Source organism: Giraffa tippelskirchi, chromosome X (genome assembly GCF_054371585.1).
Source record: "Giraffa tippelskirchi isolate mGirTip1 chromosome X, T2T-mGirTip1v1.2.pri, whole genome shotgun sequence".
NCBI lineage: Eukaryota > Metazoa > Chordata > Mammalia > Artiodactyla > Giraffidae > Giraffa > Giraffa tippelskirchi.
Window position 1 is genome coordinate 56,381,091 of NC_137289.1, and position 12,504 is coordinate 56,393,594.

The 12,504-nt window shown below is 42.8% G+C and overlaps 1 protein-coding gene and 1 pseudogene across 3 annotated transcripts in view; both read left to right on the forward strand.

The window, feature by feature from the left end:
• Window positions 1-1,367: 1,367 nt before the first annotated feature.
• Window positions 1,368-4,633, forward strand: LOC145536935 (T-complex protein 11-like X-linked protein 2; annotated as a pseudogene). The gene is made up of 5 exons (XR_014076092.1): window positions 1,368-1,479; window positions 1,749-1,966; window positions 2,062-2,243; window positions 3,238-3,401; window positions 4,210-4,633. The product of XR_014076092.1 is annotated as a T-complex protein 11-like X-linked protein 2 (transcript).
• Window positions 4,634-8,586: 3,953 nt separating this feature from the next.
• The window catches only part of LOC145536936 (melanoma antigen preferentially expressed in tumors-like), a 33,538-nt gene continuing 29,620 nt past the window's right edge, over window positions 8,587-12,504 (forward strand). For both annotated transcript variants that reach the window (XM_081567248.1, XM_081567250.1), the window contains exon 1: window positions 8,587-8,870. The gene's annotated coding sequence lies outside the window, so the exon portion shown is untranslated. The remainder of the gene's footprint in view (window positions 8,871-12,504) is intronic.

Consider the following 12,504-nt stretch of genomic DNA (forward strand, 5'->3'; position numbering starts at 1 on the left):
CTGCCCAGAAAATAGTACAGCACTACTGTTACTACTAATCCCAATGAAGCCTTAAATTATAACTGGCTCCTAAACAGAGAGAAATCATATTCTGAATATGCAATTGGGAAACCTGGTTTCTGGAGCCCCAGTAGACATAGGCTGGCATGCCTTTGCCTTAAGGAGATTGTTCATCAAAGAGTGCTTGGGGTTCCAAATAATCTGGCTCCATTGATTGTCTTTTCTGGGCAGATATTGCTATCACTGCTATTACCACGCCAGAACAGCCTAAGAGATGAGATTGAAGAAGCTCTGGACATAGATCTCCTCAAGCAGGAAGCAGAGCATGGGGCCCTGGATGTCCCTCATCTCTCCAACTACATTCTTAATTTGATGACCCTGCTGTGTGCACCAGTCCGAGATGAAGCAGTGCGAAAACTAAAAAGCATAACAGATCCTGTGCAGTTACTGAGGTGAGAAACTAGATGTACTGTTCCTGAACACTAGATGTAGTATCCTGTCGTAGACACTGTACCAGAAAACTCTGGGCCAGATACTGGGTTATAGCCCCTGGCTTGCCTAGTTCTTCTATACTGAAGAACGGAGTAATACCTCTATTGTTCCTCTCTGGATTATTGGCTTTTATTTTCAAAGGATGGCTTCTCAGAAGCCTTTTGATGATCTTCAGATCATTTGGACCCTTTCTAAGAAATGATGCTGTTCAGATACTGGCTTCCCAGGTGACACTAGTGGTAAAGAATCCCCCTGCCAATGTAGGAGATGCAAGAGAAGAGGGTTCACTGCCTGGGTCGGGATGATCCCGTGGAGAAGGAAACGGCAACCCACTCCAACATTCTTGTCTAGACACCAGAGTACAGTATCTGTTTCTCTGGGAGATTTCAAGCAGCACTTTTGCAGATAATTTCTTATGTATCCTAACTCAAACCTCGTGGGGGAACAGGAATGAGGATGATCCCTGTTTCACAGATAGAACAACCAAGACCCAGAGGTAAAGTCATAAGCCGAATGAGTTGCAAATTCAACCGCCATCATCCCAACTACCCACAGAGAGTTAGAATTTTAGTCATTTTTCTGAGATGGAGTACCTACAGTGGAAAGAGCGCTAGACTGGTAACTAAAAGGTCAGAAGATGCATCTGTTCCTAGCTCTGATAACAACTCACACTGTGGCCTTGGGTCCCTGGCTGCAATGTGTGTATTTGTAAATTGAAGTAGGACTGCGGTTTTTAAGGCCATTTTTAACTCTAAGACACTGCGATTTTAGGACTCTTAGCTTGAGTTCCACCTCACCCCACTAGATTACCTTTTAGAGTGTAAGCATGTGATTTTTCCTCCATTGACAGGGGCATCTTCCATGTTCTGGGCCTGATGAAAATGGACATGGTAAACTATCCTATACAGAGCCTCCCACCCTACCTGAAGGAACATTCTATCTGGTATGAATGAGCTAAATTCCAGGAACTCCTCAACAAGCAACCCAGTATGTTCAAAATTTAAGGACAGGAGAGGGGGAGATTTGACTTTCGGTCTGATTTCTTGCACTGATAGGATACTTTCTTTTTTTATTTTTTGATAAATAGTTTCTCCCTGTTGGACAGGGGGCTAGGGCCTGGGGTAGGAAGAAGGAACATTTCTCCAAGAGAAAAAATGTACAAAATCACTTATTTATTGAGGAAGAATATATCCTCAAGCCTTACTTTTCAAGCCTTGGTGTTTGAAGATATTTACATATTCCCTTCTATGTCATAGATCTCCTTGATTGCACCACAAAATGGTTAACCAAAACAGCTCTAGACCTCACTACACCACCTTCAAGTTCTCCTGACTCTCCCAGCTCCTCCAGCATGGCCCGCTCATCTCCAAATTGGGCAGTGGACAACCCACAACTTCCCAGTTCCACAATGGTGCTGTTCCAGGGTTACCTGAACCTTCTTCTCTGGGATCTTGACAGTAACGAGTTTCCTGAGGTAGGAACATAGGTTAGAATATTGCCTTTTTGTTTTGTATTCGATACCTTAACTAAAACACTCTTCTGACAGCTTGCTTTTCCCTGCCTCACCAGACTCTGCTAATGGATAGAATCCAGCTGCGGGACATGGAGTCCCAGTTGAAGCAGTTGGCCATTCTGGCCTCAGTCTTGCTAGTGGCCAGAAGTTTCTCTGGTAGCGCTTTATTCAGTTCGACTGAATTTGTGAATAAACTGAAACACATAACCAAGGCCCTGATGGGGGAATTTAACTCCAGGTAAACTTCATAGAGGCTTCCCCGGTGACTCAGTGGTAAAGAATCTGTCTGCCAATGCAGGAGACCCAGATTTGAACCTTGGGTCAGGAAGATCCCCTGGAGTAAGAAATGGCAACCCACTCCAGTGTTCTTGCTTGGAGAATTCCATGGATAGATGAGCCTGGCAGGCTGCAGTCCACGGGGTTGCAAAAGAGTCAGACATGACTTAGAGACTAAACAACATGAGCAACAACAAATTTCCTAGATCTTTCTGAGAGTGGAAACTAGTATGTTGGTTTTGGAACTTAGGCAGTTAATGTATTACTGCCTTATTCTTCATCATAAACCACGCAAAAGACCTTGGGCATCATCTTCAAAGGTCATTGGTGCCTTTTGATAAACTGTTTTAAGGCTTGTGATGGAAACAAAACCTATTTCCAAGGAGGTGAGTGTGGTAACTAGTTTGCTATGAAAGATTCAGTACTGTGTGTGCTAAAAGTGAGTCATTATATACTTAAATAAGTGACACTGGATTTGTGTTTGTATATCCAGAAGTTGATCCCTTGGTCAATATGTATCCATAATTTGCTTCAAGCAGGGCACCTCAGCTGAAGTAAAAAGAAGAACTGGAAGTTCAGACCTCAATATATTTACAAGTTAATTGCTGAAGCAGGGAAGACAACTATGGAAAATGCCTAAGAAATCTTAAAACAGAATTTGAATAAAGTTTATGGGGCCAAAGAATACTGAGTAGATCCAAGAATGGAACTGAACCCTTGTCCAATTTGTTTCATTTGAAGTGGAGAATAGTATGAATTAGTTGATATGTACGAATTAATATGCGTGAAATAATTGACATCTTGAGGGTAACAATGAAATGATTTGAAATGCTGAGTCCCCTGTTAGTGGTGGAGAGCTGGAATTCTTTTGTAAGTGGACCTGGCTTCTGGTGTTGGACTCTCTGGGCTTTGCCCCTATGCCAAGGTCACTCTGCTTTCTGTCCTTCATTATCTAGGCCTGAAGAGGCTATGGTGACTGTGAGTGAACAAGTGTCTCAGAAAATACATGAACGCCTCAAAGACATGGGCCTAACTGCCCTGAGTAGTGAAAAGAAAGCCTCTCTTAGAGGCCAACTTCAGAACATCGCCAAGAAAGAGAACCATGTTCGTAGCATCATTGGTAAGAGTCCTCCTATGGTGGTGGGGCTGGGAAGGGGTGGCAAGAATGTGGAAGGTAAGAAGGTGGATTCAAGCCTGGAAGTCAATTGTGAAGCCATTCGAAAATGGAATGATCGTTGGGAAAGTCTTTTGGCTTTAGTTTCTTTATGTATGATGTGCAGAACTGAAATAGATCTCTTTCAGTTTGAAGGTTTTAAGGTCAGCTAGGATGCGTAACTTGCAGGTGCTAGTGCTGAGTGATTCCTGGTCATTCTCTAACTATAACCCAAGACCTGTGATGGGAAACCCTTTCTATATCCCATGCTTTAAGATACCATGACGGTCACTACTTCCCTCTAAGGAACTGATGCTAATTTAGGCCGAAGGATATATTCCCTGCAAGAATGGGAGCAGTGAACTCGACCACCTTGCTTCTAATTTTTGAATCTTGACATAGTCTGATATGGTTGTAGGACCCAGTGTTGGTACACTGGCTGCAATGTGTGTCCTTAGAATTTCATGTACAATGTCTAGGATCCTCTTGTTAGGCCACACACATCGGGAGCTCACTTAGCACCCCATAACATTATAAACAGCCAGAGACTTACTGGCTGGACATCTTTCAATAATGCATTGCTTTTAGGAGCTTTATAGCATTCCTTCTTCCAAAAGAAAAGAAAAAAATTCATTAACATGGTTTACCTAAATGAGTGGGTAGGTCAGTGAAAATGTGTTAATTTAAACGTCGGTGAACAGAGAGGGCAAGGGCATTGTGAATTTCTTCTGAAACCTCTTTGATCTTTCCCTTTTAACTTTTTTCTTGCACACAGATCAGCAGACCCACTTGTTTCTCAAAGGCTGTTTGGTTCACAGGATGCAGGAGTCTCTGCTAGACTTCCCTGTTGGCATTATTCTCATCAAGGGGGAGTTGACAAAACTGGGTTGGAAGTTTTTCAATCTGATGCGTCACAATCAGCAGGTATTTAGCCCCTATTATGATGAAATCCTTAAAGATATCATCCCTCCCGCTCAGGCCCAAGAAACAGAAGTGGAGTCTATCTGACAGTGCCAGACCCCAGTCTGGCAACAGGGACCCAGGAGAGAGGGCTCAGCATGTTCCTGGGATGACATCACCTGTGGCGAGCCGAGTAACATCTTCCTCACTATGGCCTGGACTCAGGGCTGCAGGATTCCAGCATGTAAATACAAACTGGCCCAGCCCCCTTCATAATAAACTTCTGTGCTGCAAGAAAACCTTGGTTCCTTCTGTGTTGCGACTGAATCCGGGTTTCATGCCCTTATCCCCTACTGTCTGAGAACCCATGAGCTCGCAGTTCTCTTTCACTGGCTCATCATCGTCCTGCCTGGCTTGAGCAGGCATCAGGGCATCGGCTGCTAGCATTGTTTCCTCCAATGGAAAATCATTTCCTTGAGGGCTGTGAAAACTTTCTCTGGAATTTTTCCAAAGTATGAGTTCTGGAAGTATAAGGGCTTCTAGAGGTTGGGAATACGCTGAGTTACAGATCAGGGGAAGACATAGAACCCTAATTCCAGTATCACATTTTCCCTATAATTTTCAAACTGCAGTAATAGTAAGAGCCGCCACATCCTGTTCTGGTGTGGAGGACATGAAGCAGTATGCAAAAGTGAGGACTGGGTTAAAGTCAATATTGTCTGCCCACAAGCATTCATTTGAGGATATTTCTCAGCCTCAATGGGCGCTCTCTCTCTCTCTTTCTCTCTTTAGTGATCCTGGGGGTAAGTTTTAGACTCTCTCAAACCAATTGCAAATGCAAGCACTTAGGTCACAGACACTTGTTTCAAGTTCATCTCTGGTTCCATTAGGTCACAGACACTTGTTTCAAGTTCATCTCTGGTTCCATTCTGTAGCTAAATCTTCTATTGTCACATTTCTAGGCTTAGAACACTTCTTTCTTCTTGAGATAAATGACCTGGGTATTCAAGAGTGGGACAGCCACCATGTTTCTTCCCGCTTGCAGTCTAAGCCTCTAACTCCCAGATTGTGATTGTCAATTCATTTGGCATCACAAATGACAGATGTCCTAGATTCACAAAGATCTGGGCTTGTTTTCTTCAATTGTAGAGAGTCACCCTATCATTTGACCTTTGACTGTGTGGATCACAACAAACTGTGGAAAATTTTGAAAGAGATGGGAATATCTGACCACTTGACCTGTCTCCTGAGAAATCTGTATGCAGGTCAAGAAGCAAGAGTTAGAACCAGACATGGAACAACTGACTGGTTCCCAATCGGGAAAGGAGTATGTCAAGGCTGTATACTGTCACCCTGCTTATTTAACTTATATGCAGAATACATCATGGGAAATGCTGGAATGGATGAAGCACAAACTGGAATCAAGATTGCCAGGAGGAATATCAATAACCTCAGATATGCAGTTGACACCTCACTTATGGCAGAAAGCGAAGAAGATCTAAAGATCCTCTTGATGAAAGTGAAAGAAGAGAGTTAAAAAAAGTTGGCTTAAAACTCAACATTCAGAAAACTAAGATCATGGCATCTGGTCCCATCACTTCATGGGAAATAGATGGGGAAACAGTGGAAACAGTGACAGACTTTATTTTTTTGGGCTCCCAAATCACTGCAGATGGTGGCTGTAGCCATGAAATTAAAAGACACTTGCTCCTTGGAAGAAAAGTTCTGACCAACTTAGACAGCATATTAGAAAGCAGAGATATTACTTTGCCAACAAAGGTCCGTCTAGTCAAAGCTGTGGTTTTTCCAGTAGTCATGTATGGAAGTGAGAGTTGGATTATAAAGAAAGCTGAGTGCCAAAGAATTGATGCTTTAGAACTGTGGTGTTAGAGAGGACTCTTGAGAGTCCCTTGGAATGCGAGGAGTTCCAACCAGTCAATCCTAAAGGAGATCAGTCCTGAATATTCATTGGAAGGGCTGATGTTGACGCTGAAACTTCAATACTTTGGTCACCTGATGCAAAGAACTGACTCCTTTGAAGTGACCCTGATCCTGGGAAAGACTGAAGGAAGAAGGAGAAGGGGATGACAGAGGATGCAGTGGTTGGATGGCATCATCAACTCACGGCCATGAGTTTGAGTAAACTCCGGGAGTTGGTGATGGACAGGGAGGCGTGGCGTGCTGCGATCCATGGGGTCCCAAAGAGTCGGATAGGGCTGAGTGACTGAACTGAACTGAAGTGACCCTATCATTTACAGGCCAACTACAACAGACCACCAGCACTCTAGGAAAGCAGGGGGGAAATTAGCTCACCTTTGGACTTGTTTGAAATGGACAGGAGAAAATAAAAATTCACTTGTGGGATATTATAACTGCATGGGGCAAAAAAATGTCCTCATCATTTCAGGGGATGGGAAGAGCTGAGTATAATTTACTTAATCCAAGAATAATAACAGATGGGATCTGAGTTCCATTACTCCCAGGGTAATTTTTCTAGAAGATGGATCCCAGGTGTTTGCTATATCTAGGTGAATAGAGTGATATCTTTATTGGCTAAATATAAGGCACACAGAGGAAGGAGGCTGGTGGGCTATAGTCAACGGGGTCGCAAAGAGTCAGGCATGACTGAGTGGCTGAGCAAGGCACAGAGGGAAGCCGGGGAATGAATCATTCAAGGGTTCTAGTCTCGTGACTTAGTTTCAGGAAAGAGACAATGGCTGGTTAATGTGCATTTAATAATCAGGCTGTGAATTTTGTCTAGCTGGATTTTTCTAATCTGATTTGCCAATATTGATATATTTTAAGAAAAATCTTCACTTTGGATTTGCTTTATATAAAAATGTACTCTGAATGGATCCCTGTGGAAATGACTGTTGGTGGCAGGAGAGTTGGTGGATATAGACATTAGACTGAAATGAAATTTTGCCTTATAGTTTACAACTGAAATTTGGTATAATTGATTTCTTTGAGATTCTGAGCTAGTTTTATATCTCCACATGAAGGAGATAGAAATCTTAATCTTAAACAGGGAAAGATGGCTCCATTGAATGCTGCTCACCATTTAAGGGGAAAATATATTCATATATACACACCCTGAAATGGTGAGGACATTTTCCTCCCATCCAGTTATAATACCCCACAAGTGAATTTCTTTTTTCTCCTGTCCATTTCAAACAACTCCAAAGGGGAGTATGTGTGTATGTGTATCCGCTCTTCTTCAACTCAAGCTAAAGGAGAAGCCCAGAAACGTGCAAAGATGTTCCCTTAACTCACTTAACCAGAGAAGATAAACAAAACACAGAAACACGGTGTCTGTCTGACCCTTGAATACTCACGTCATTTCTCTCAAGAAAAATGAAGTGTTCTCAGGCTCAAAACGTGACAAAAAGGTTGGTTCAGCTGTAGGATGGGACCTGTATTCACAGGCGGATACTTTACCAGTGATCCGCCTGGATTGGCAGTATGTGCACAAGATTAAATACGGTAAAAAGCCAGTTTCTGTAGCATGCGTGTGATTCATTCAACCTAGAAGAAATGGCCATTTTTACCATTTTGTGTATCCGTCCAGAGATTTTCTCTGCAAATGCAAGTACACCTAATAATATTATGATCACATACAGGCCAGGCACTCTTTTAAGCTTTCTACATATATGGTTTTATGTATTCCTCCATTGTTTATTTCCAGTCTATATTCCTAGTTCTAGTGCAGTATTCTTGCCTAGGAAATTCCATGGATAGAGGAGCCTGGTGGGCTATAGTCCACGGGGTCACAAAGAGGTGGACAGAACTGAGCACACCTGCACGGAACAGTGTGGCACAAGCAGCTCTAACGGGCATTAGAACCTGTTTTGCTTTTTGGTTTTCTTCTCTGGTTGAGTGAGTTAAGGGGACATCTTTGCACATTTCTGGGGGCTGAACGAAGTTCTTCTGAGGATTGTTTGAAGCCACTGGACTAGATTATCTTGGAAGGTTCCTGGGTTATTTTCTTACAGTGGCTGTAACAAATTACCATGAACCTGGTGACTTAAAATAACACACATTTATTCTCTTCTAGCCCCAGAGATCAAGTACAAAACCGGCTTTACTGGGTACAAACCAAAGTTTCTTGGCAAGGCCACTGTCCCTTTGGCAGGCTTTCTCTAGGGGAGAATTTCTTAAGTTGCATTTTTTACATCTAGAGCTGCATTCTTATAGTCCTTGCCTTGTGACCCATTCATCCGTCATCCAAGCCAACAACATAGTATCTTGCTTCAGTCGTAACACTGCCCTCCTTCTTCTGTATCAAATCTCCTTCTCCTTTCCTCTTTATAAGGACACACTAGTACATTGAGGGCTCACCAAGCTAGTCTCCTGGTGGCTCAGACGGTAAAGAATCTACCTACAATGCAGGAGACCTGGGTTTGACCCCTGGGTCAGGGAGATCCCCTGAAGAAAGGATTGGCTACCCACTCCAGTATTCTTGCCTGGAGAATTCCATGGGCAGAGGAGCCTGGTGGGCTATACTCCATGGGGTCACGAAGAGTCGGACGCGACTGAGTGAGTAACACTTTTACTTTTCGCTTTTGAGATAGTCTCCCCATCTCAAGATCCTTAACTTAATCACATCTGCAAAGTCCGTTTTGCCAAATCAGGTATCGTTCACAGATTTCAGGCACTAGGGCATGGATATCCTTAGAGGCCATTGTTCAGCAGACAACAGTCTGTCTTCTGACCCCTGCAAGGACTCAAATCCATCCATCATGCAAAACATATTCATCTCATCCCAATATTCCCCAAAGTCTCAACATATTACCTATCAAGTCCAGAATCTCACCTGTAAATCATTTAACCAGATATGTGAGAAACTGGGTATGATTCTCCCTGTGGCAAAAATTTTCTCCATCAGTGGGTCTGTGAACTAGTAAAAAAGTTACCCCTTCCCAAAATACAGTAGTGGGATAGGTATAAGATAATAGTTACAGACATTCCCACTCCAAATGGGAGAAAATGAAGAAAAGAGTTATTGACTCCAAGCAATCTTGAAATCCAGCTAGGTAAACTCCACCAGGCTACAAGGCCTGGAAATCATCTTCTGTTTCTGGAGATTCTGGCCTTCGTGCCTGAGGGTCTATACTTCACATCGAAGGTTCTGTACTCAGAATCATCCTTCCATTTTTCTTGAACGATACTACATGTTTGCAGCTGAGTACTTTTTATCAATTTGTTTCCTTCCTGTAGGTTTTTGGGAATCTAACACCCTTTTTCATTTATATGCTGAAAATTTGCTCCTAAGACATGTCCTTGATATTTTCTAAAACAATTCACCATTCTTTATCGGAGACTTTTTGGATGGATAGAAAAGATCTTAACTTCACTTTAATTTTTGTACATATATTTGTAGCATAGTTGAAAGCTTTTTCAGTCATATAGCTAGTTTTTAATTTCTTTGAGGATATCTATACCATGCCTCCAATGTACACAACCCACCTACTTGGTGCTGAGGAAGATGAGGAAGATAAAATCCTGCTGTAGACCTGGATATAGAGCTGTCAGAAATGGTAGTATGTAAGGTCCAGGCAGAAGCACTGGAAAGGTGTGACCTCTGAGGGGAGAAGGAATTTAACAAGAAAAAAATTAAGAAACTAGTGTTTTTAATTTATTTATTTATTGGACGAATGCTGCAACATGTGGGATCTTAGCTCCCCAACCAGGAATCCACCTCAAGACCTGCGGCACTGGAAGTGCAGCGTCCTAACCAACCACTGAACCGCCAGGGAAATCCCACAAAGAGAATTAAGTGGGAGGCATTTTCTATGGTGTCTTCTTTAAGCCAAATAAGCATTCAGTTATTCACAAGTTGTATAATTTTTGCATTTAAAACATCACTGAGAACTCCCCTGGTGCTCCAGTGGTTAGGACTCAGTGTTTTCACTTCCTTAGGCTGGGTTCAATCTCTGGTTGAGGAACTAAGATCCTGCAGTGCAAGCTGCATGGTACCCACGCACCCACCCCCAAATAATCAATGAATCAGTTCACTTCAGTTCAGTCGCTCAGTCATGTCCAACTCTTAGCGACCCCATGAATCGCAGCATGCCAGGGCTTCCTGTCCCTCACCAACTCCCGGAGTTTACCCAAACTCATGTCCGTCGAGTCGGTGATGCTATCCAGCCATCTCATCCTCTGTAGTCCCCTTCTCTTCCTGCCCCCAATCCTTCCCAGCATCAGAGTCCTTTCCAAGGAGTCAACTCTTCACATCAGGTGGCCAAAGTATTGGAGTTTCAGTTTCAACATCAGTCCTTCCAATGAACACCCAGGGCTGATCTCCTTTAGGATGGACTGGTTAGATGTCCTTGCAGTCCCAGGGACTCTCAAGAGTCTTCTCCAACACCACAGTTCAAGAGCATCAATTCTTCGGCGCTCAGCTTTCTTCACCGTCCAAATCTCATATCCATACATGACTACTGCAAAAACCAAAGCCTTGACTAGACGGACTTCTGTTGGCAAAGTAATGTCTCTGCTTTTCAATATGCTGTCTAGGTTGGTCATAACTTTCCTTCCAAGGAGCGACGGTCTTTTAATTTCATGGCTGCAATCACCATCTGCAGTCATTTTGGAGCCCCCCCAAAAGAAAGTCTGACACTGTTTCCACAGTTTCCCCATCTATTTGCCATGAAGTGATGGGACCAGGTGCCATGATCTTAGTTTTCTGAATGTTGAGCTTTAAGCCAATATTTTCACTCTCCTCTTTCACTTTCATCAAGAGGCTTTTTATTTCTTCTTCACTTTCTGCCATAAGGGTGGTGTCATCTGCATATCTGAGGTTCTTGATATTTTCCCGGCAATCTTGATTCCAGCTTGTGCTTCTTATAGTCCAGCGTTTCTCATGATGTACTCTGCATATAAGTTAAATAAGCAGTGTGACAATATACAGCGTTGATGTACAACATTTCTTATTTGGAACCAGTCGGTTGTTCCATGGCCAGTTCTAACTGTTGCATCCTGACCTGCATACAGGTTTCTCAAGAGGCAGATCAGGTGGTCTGGAATTCCCATCTCTTTGAGAATTTTCCACAGTTTAATGTGATCCACACAGTCAAAGGCTTTGGTATAGTCAATAAAGCAGAAATAGATGTTTTTCTGGAACTCTCTTGCTTTTTTGATGATCCAGAGGATGTTGGCCATTTGATCTCTGGTTCCTCTGCCTTTTCTAAAACCAGCATGAACACCTGTAAGTTCACGGTTCACGTGTTGCCAAAGCCTGGCTTGGAGAATTTTGAGCATTACTTTACTAGCGTTTGAGATGAGTGCAATCGTGCAGTAGTATTAGCATTCTTTGGCATTGTCTTTCTTTGGGATCAGAAAGAAAACTGCCCTTTTCCAGTCCTGTGGCCACTGCTGAGTTTTCCAAATTTGCTGCCTTATTGAGTGCAGCACTTGCACAGCATCATCTTTCAGGATTTGAAATAGCTCAACTGGAATTCCATCACCTCCACTAGCTTTGTTCATAGTGATGCTTCCTAAGGCCCAGTTGACTTCACATTCCAGGATGTCCGGCTCTAGGTGAGTGATCACACCATCGTGATTATCTGGGTCGTAAAGATCTTTTTTGTACAGTTCTTCTGTGAATTCTCATCACCTTTTATTAATATCTTCTGCTTCTGTTAGGTCCATACCATTTCTGTCCTCTATCAAGCCCATCTTTGCATGAAATGTTCCCTTGGTATCTCTAATTTTCTTGAAGACATCTCTCGTCTTTCCCATTCTGTTGTTTTCCTCTATCTCTTTGCATTGATCAGCGAGGAAGGCTTTCTTATCTCTCCTTGCTATTCTTTGGAACTCTGCGTTAAAATGGGAATATCCTTCCTTTTCTCCTTAACTTTTTGCTTCTCTTCTTTTCACAGTTACTGGTAATGCCTACTTAGACAGCCATTTTGCTGTTTTGCATTTCTTTTCCATGGGGATGGTCTTCATCCCTGTCTCCTGTACAATGTTATGAACCTCCGTCCGTAGTTCATCAGGCACTGTCTATCAGATCTAGTCCCTTAAATCTATTTCTCACTTCCACTGTATAATCATAAGGGATTTGATTTAGGTCATACCTGCATGGTCTAGTGGTTTTCCCTACTTTCTTCAATTTAAGTCTGAGTTTGGCAGTAAGGTGTTCATGATCTGAGCCACAGTCCCCTCCTGG